The sequence below is a fragment of the Pteropus alecto genome, unplaced genomic scaffold (assembly GCF_000325575.1).
Source record: "Pteropus alecto unplaced genomic scaffold, ASM32557v1 scaffold7, whole genome shotgun sequence".
NCBI classification, from domain to species: Eukaryota; Metazoa; Chordata; class Mammalia; order Chiroptera; family Pteropodidae; genus Pteropus; species Pteropus alecto.
Window position 1 is genome coordinate 29,942,961 of NW_006494614.1, and position 7,510 is coordinate 29,950,470.

Consider the following 7,510-nt stretch of genomic DNA (forward strand, 5'->3'; position numbering starts at 1 on the left):
GAATGCTAGTGGCAAAATTTCCCACCCGCCGAAGAGTGTAGTACCAATAACTCTGTTTGGGGACGCTAACAAAGATTCTATAAGTTGAAAATGTGGCGCTTTAACCCAGAAGGCTGGCACTCGTCACTTTCGATCTGGAGAGGAACGGAGGAATAGGCATTCACTGAGCTCTGTTATTTCACTTGGCTCACTATTACCGGCCCTGTTCTTTCTTGGTTAATATTTCAGCGACCCGGTAAGGTAGGTTGTATAACCCTATTGTACAGGTGAGAAAACAGAAGCTAAAAGATCATCGTTAATTTGCCTATGTATGTACAATATGTATTTTGTTTTTTTGTGTTGGACGGCAGTCCCCATTAACGACAATCTACATTCAGTTAGTTCACTACCCGCCCCTACGCCTCGTGCATAGCAAGCGCCCAGCAGAATATCTGGTACGAACTAGACTAAATGAATGCACACACGCAGAAGTCGCTCTGGGCTCCACAGAAATAGAAGCGATCTGGCTCAGAGAGAAGTGGAAAGCGGTGGGAAGCAAGTGGATCTCGGACTGCAGACTGTCGGAATTGGCAGGTCAGAGCCGCAAGAGCTCTCGGACTGTGGAGGTCTGTAGGGTTTTCAAGTTGCTGGAAATAAATTTAATTTGTGGCCTCTAGGGGGTGTGTTTCGCTTACAAAAGTGGCCGAGGAAGGATCTAGTAAAGGTAGTCATTGGAGATGAAGAGCGCTTTGAAATGTTCACGTTTTTAGAAATGCAAAGTATATTGAAAAAATATCAAGCTTCAAAGCACCTACCCACAATAAAACAAACTGGCTGGCACTGACTTTATACCAGAACGTGTCCTAAGTGATTTACATATCAATTCATTTTATTTTCATAACCAATATGAGGTAAGTTCTATTATTAACCCATTTTATAGAGAAGGAAACTGTGGAACAGAGAAGGTAAGTGACTTCAAAGATCACACAGTAAGTGACAAAGCCAGGTTCAGAGAAACTGTCTCCAAGCACCATAGTGCTAACCATCACACTGTGCTAATTCCACTAATATGACAGCTGTGCTCCACCTTGATTCCTTCCTTTCTGTATCACACAGTTTACATCACTTGGTGCAAAGAAGGTATCTGAAAGCACGAAAATTGCCTGAAAAACCTGGAGCACAGACCATAAGAACATTTACGTGACTATCTGGTCTTTGGATAGGAAAGGAATTTAAATATAATTACAAAAGAAAACATTCTGAAGATTTGGCTCTAAAATCTCAAAAATTTTTGCGTCATCAAACTGGAGGAAAGTTTCACCATAAATATAATAACAAAAAGGCTAATACCATCAAGATGTAAAAAACTTAGATAAATTAGAAAAAATTCTAAGACAAGTTGAAAAATGGAAAAAGAACAGCAATGGATAACTCAGAAAATCATTAATGATAAAATCTGAAAAAATGTTTATCATTGGAGGCAATCAAAGAAATTTCCCCTACAAATTGGCAAAGATTGTACAGTGAAATAATGCTGGGTAAAGTGTAGTACAATAGGCTCACATAGGAACTGACTGTGGTGCTATAGTTCTGGAGTACAGTATAGCAATGTGTATTATGGTCCCTGAAAGAATTCATACAGTTTGACCAAATAATTTCACTTATATGAATCTGTCCAGAAATGGACACAAAAATTTGTGTTCAGGGAACTTCATTGCACCATCGTAAGTGAAAACCCAGAAAAAATAAATCGTAGTATATTCATACCATGGGACTTTATACAGCCTTTCAAAATATATGTTTTTGAAGAATACTGACCTGGGAAAATGCTCAGGCTACAGAGTGGAATACATAAAACCATATATGCTATATTACCCCAATTTTATAAAAACATTACTTAATTGACAAAAGTATTTTTAATTACTTTGTTCTAGTAAGTATAAGTAATATATACTCATTGTAGACATTTTTGAAAATATCAAAAGAGAAAATCCACCTACAATGCTGTTCTCTGCTGACACCATCACCCAGTGCTAGACACTATTAACATTTTGCTTCAAGCAATAAAATGGTTGAATGAGAACTAATATAAGATGGTCTTGCCATAGTATTACATTTTTCTGCGATGCTTCTGACTTGTACAAGGAGGCTGCCTTCTGTAACTCCTTCCATCCACATGTGCACCAATCCCTGTCTTCCTTTTGTTTTACAATCTGGGCAAGTGTTATTCATTGCAATCAGAATTTTAGGTGTAAGACAGCCCCTCTGAATTATACTGGTTTTCATTTAACATTTCTTCGCTTTATCCTCAGTCTGGTCTTAAATTGGCTCACCTTTAACTTGACTGTCAATGCCCCTTTCTCTGCAATATTTGATGTCCATTAAATATTTCTTTGGACAGTTAAAAAGAATAGTCTACTACAAACATAAAAATGCTTACATCAGTGGTAACTAAGACAATGGCAGTGAAGTAGAATATGAGCATTGATGGTATTTTTGAAGTTATATTTTAATCAACACTTGAAAGCTTCCCACAGCATGATCCCAAAATTTGATGACTTTATTGCCCACACACGCCCTCTAGCTTATGTTCTGAATTACCAGCTCTTCCCCCCAAAGAAAGCTTTGCGCTTCTCCTACCCTGCGTCTCTCTTTATCAAGGTCTCTCCAAGAGCCCTACTCCCTCCCTCCCGTTAGTCTCCTACCTATCCTTCCATCTTCAAATGCTGCCTTCTTCCCTCCTATTGAGGCTTTGCTTATGCCACCTGGGTTGCTCCTCATTTAAGCCCCCATGGTCTTTGTAATTCCCACAAACTATAATTCTTCCTCTAATTATATCCTTCTACTACAGAGGTTCTTAATCTTTTGGGAACATAAACCACTGGATGATTTAACATTTTTACTCATCAGAAATGTGCACTTACACTCCAACTTCGTACACAATTTCAAAAGGTTTGTGAACACACGTGCGGCTAGTTAAGAATACTAGCACTGCTAGCTTTTAAGCTCTTTATGCACAGGTCCATTTGTTTGTTTTTGTGATCCTTAAAGTGTCTACCATAGTATTTTTCCAAATTAAAAGCTGAAGTAATGTCATTTTACGAGCAACTCAGAACTGGAAAAATATGCTCTTGTTTAACATTACCAATATCTTACTAAACATGTCCCATAATAACTGCCTTTCATCATTTAAAAAATCTATTTTAAGCCTCAGAGAACAAAATAGCTTGTGTCTGTAAGCTATTCCAGCATCTTTATTGTTTTCTAATGCCAAAGTTTGGGTCACTACCTCACGGTAAAGGGGGTTCTCCATATCCAGAGACAATTACAGTCAGAATCTACATAGCATAGTACTAATCATGCACAATGTGATACATTTCAGTGGTCATATTTGATAAATCACTCAGCTCTTTATGCATCTATTTCATCAGCGAAAGTGGATTGACACAATGCTCAGCCCTGGCAATCAAGATGAATATAAATTACAAATCCCAACCTCACGATTGTAGGAAAACACATATAAACATATAACTTTTACTTCCCCATTGTGTTGTTCATCTTTGTAACCCCAGTTACAAAACCCCAGTCTGGCACTCCATGGGCCCTCAACAAATATTTATACAGAATTGATGTAAAATATGAGAGTTTACAACAAAAAGTGATGGGTTCAGCTTAACATTTGAACAGATGGTTTAAATCAAATGACTCTAAACTGTAAAACTTCAAGTCCTCATCTAAAAACTTTATACACATTCCTTCCAGAATGATGTGGCTCTCCAGTTTATCTTATAATAAAGCACAGAGTACCTTCTCAAATGGAATTTCCATGAATCATCACTGCTCAATTCAGTGCCTATTCTGGGCATAACCCAGCTGCAGACAGACAGTCCCACAGAGCATTCACCTTTAGATGACTCCACAGTTCCAGAGTTCTGTCTTGTAGTATGTCACAGCTGAGATTTAGTTGCCATACTTGGTAAATCAAAGTGAATGTTCATTCTCCCCCTGTGCAGGGTGTGTCACCCTAAAAACCAAAGGCGTGGTACATTTCTTTACCCAGTGAGGATGCCATAAATTTTAGGTCCTTCCAGCTCTTCTTGCCTTGGAAAGCGAAAGGACAGAAGGCATTTCCAGCAGGACAGCTGACCTGTAAAAGCTAGCCAACTTTAAAAAAAAAAAAGCTAACCAACAGTTACCAACTGCTGGTTTCTCCACCCTTTCCATTTCACTGCCCATCTCTGGGACATGGCTAGGGAAGGAATATTAAGGAGTGCCTTGCTATTCCTTCTTTTGCTTCAGATTGCTTTTATTAATCTAGCATCAAACAGAACTAGAGAAAAAAGTATATTTTTAAAGGAAAAAAAGGAGAAAAGGATGGCCCTTCCATATATCAACATTATGTGATTTGTTCCAGAAATACTAATTGAGCACCTACTAAGTGCCAGGCAATGTTTTCTATGCTGGGGATACAAGAGTAATTAAATAGCCCACAATCCCTGCCCTCATAAACCTTATGTTCTAGTGGGAAAGAGATAATAAACAAGTATACATATTACTATGTTAAATAATCATCGCTAGGCAGAAAAAATAAAGCAGAGGAAGATATAAAGATTTTGGAGGAAACATTGAAATGTTAGAAAGGGTGGTCAGGAAAGGCTGGCAAGAATATGACCATGAGAGACCAGAAGAAAATTAGGGATTTTGTAGTGTGTATCTTTAGGAGAATAGCAATTCAGGCACATGAAAGGTTTATCATAACTCCATAGGATATTGGTACTGGAATAAACAAATGAAGCAATGGAACAGATTGATAATTTTAACCACATTAAAATTAAGAACTTAAGTTTAAAAACCACGTAAAGACACATTTTTTAATGAGTCATGAATTGGGAAAAGAACGTTGTCAGATATAATTAACATAGGATTAGTATTAGAATATATTCAATAGGAAAAAGATAAAAACAATAGAAAAGGGGCAAAAAAACCTGAAAACATATCTCACAACAGAGGAAATATAAATGACCAATAAATGTACGTACATATATATTAGTAGTTGGAGAAATGCAAATTAAAACCACAATAATATAATATTCTGAATGCAAAAAATTTTAAAGTTGGAAACTATTGAGTGTTGACAAGGAACTCATATACTGCAGATAGAAGTATTAATTGATGCAACTACTTTTGAAAACATTTGGCATCATCTGATAAGTTTCACTCTTTGTCTCAGTACAGTAATTCTACCCTAAGTATATTCTCTAAAGAAATGTTTGTGTATAGGCATCCAAAAACATTAATAAGAATAAATGTTCACAAAACATCAAAATAGTGAAACACTGAAAACTACCCATCATCAAGAAAATGGGTCTATGAATTAGTCAATTCACACAGTGAAATATGAAAAAACTGAAAATTAATGAAGTACATTTAAACACATCAACATGGATGAATCTTGAAAAGATGTTAATTGAGAAAGCAAGTCACAGGCAAATACATCTATGTGCTGGATATCTTCCATTCCACCCTTCACCCTCTATGCTTATCCTTTCCCCTGCTCTCTGCTCCTGATTGGTATGAAATATATATACATATATGTATGTATGTATGTACATACATACATATATGTATATATATACATATGTATATGTGTATATATATGTGTATATATATGTATGTACGTACATATATATATGTACGTACATACATATATATATGTGTATATATATTTGGTACGAAATATATATTTTTGGTATGAAAGATGGATATAGATATAGATAGATGTAGATATAGACATAGATATGATATAGATAGATATAGATATCTTCCTGTGCCCTGTTTCCAGAACTTCTAAAGTCAATTAGGAGCCCCAACAGGAAATGGGAAGGAGGGAAGAAAATGAGACCAATGCATTTATTCCAAAAAAGTAGAGTGTTTTCCACCTAACTTCCCAAATGACTCAGTTTTAATGAGGGGGACTCTTACCTCATCTAGCCAGCTAGCTAGCAAGACAGGACAGACAAGTTTATGTTTTTATTCCCAACTCAAGGTGTATTACTGCATACAGCTGGGAGAAACATTTGGGTGAGGGTCCCCCCTAGACTGGTCTGCAACCAGAAAGACCAGTTTCACAGACATAAAACAAGGTAGCAGATGTGAAAAACCTTATAAATGTTAATATGAAGAAATATTTCTGGAGACTCTCGGCTCCTACTACAGGTGGGAAATTATTAAAAAAAAAAAAAAAGGCAACAAAGGCAATACCAAATTCAAGATAGTGGTTAATTCATGGTGAGGGAAGAGGATGCACTGTTGGGGCACATGGACCTTTGACGGTTCTAGTGCTGGTGTTCAATAATAGGTACATAAATGTTCCTCTTACTCTTCGTTAAGCAGTACATATATGTATAGTGGAAATTTTAAACAGAAAAGAATAAACTGCAGAGACAGCTCACAAAACAGAAAGCACAACTAGTCATCGTCCCTATAGTATCCCATCGGGAAATGTTTAGAATAGTTTTCACTCCTATTTCCTCCTCCCTCCACCCACGTCATCCTTACTTTCTATCCCTCTAAAAACCCTTCTGTCCTCTTTCTCTCCCTATAAGACCCAAGACAGATTTGATGTAATAGGGACTTAGATTTTTTTCAAAGTATGGACTGCCGAACACTCAGTGTGCTTTCCTGAAGACAAATATACATGTGAGATCCCCTGCTACTTCCGTCCATGATCCTGGGACTAGGAGCTCGCCCTGACAACACAGGTCCTCTTCCTTGTCTACCTGTCCCCCTTGTCTCTGAACTGCTCATGTGTCAAAATCCAGAGGTCCTTTTTGCTGACAGTCACAATCATCACCTAGATTCTTACTCCTACTTGCCAGTGTAATTCACCCCTTGCTGTAAACCTGGTAGGAAGATCATCTGAGCCCCCTATGCAGCTTGTCCAGCCTAGAGCTTCTCAGCACCCTGGATACATCTAGGAGAGGTTGTGGGGTAAATGTGCTAGCCTGGCCCTTTCACTTGGGGTAATGGAGTGTGGAGCTAAGCACAGAATCCTGAATCTGGGCCCAGAGTAGAAGAAAGAGACGTGGATTAGGAACTATATGGGGTTTAATCCAATACCTCTGCTTCGAGTTTATCTGTGTGGTTGATGGGGGTGGGGGAGGGATAGGCAGTGTGAAATTAATTCACAATGAACATACTATCCAGTAAAACTGTTCATTCTCGGTGCTATTTATAGATATATAGGAGACTAACAAAGAATAGACTTTGGTTTATCCACATGGAAATAATTTTAAATACTAGTATTTATGAACACCACTTATCATTTATAGATAATTACCTTATGCACCATAACTTTAGACATTTCATTGCTCTGTGTCAGATTAATTCTTCGGAAGAATTTTATTATTGTACTAATTATTCATGCCAGCTCAGAACATCCAAAGATTATAAGAAACACCTATTTTAGGTAAGCAGCACACAACCAATTTAGTGCCCAACAATTTAGTAGAATGTCCCTTATTGTTCTTTC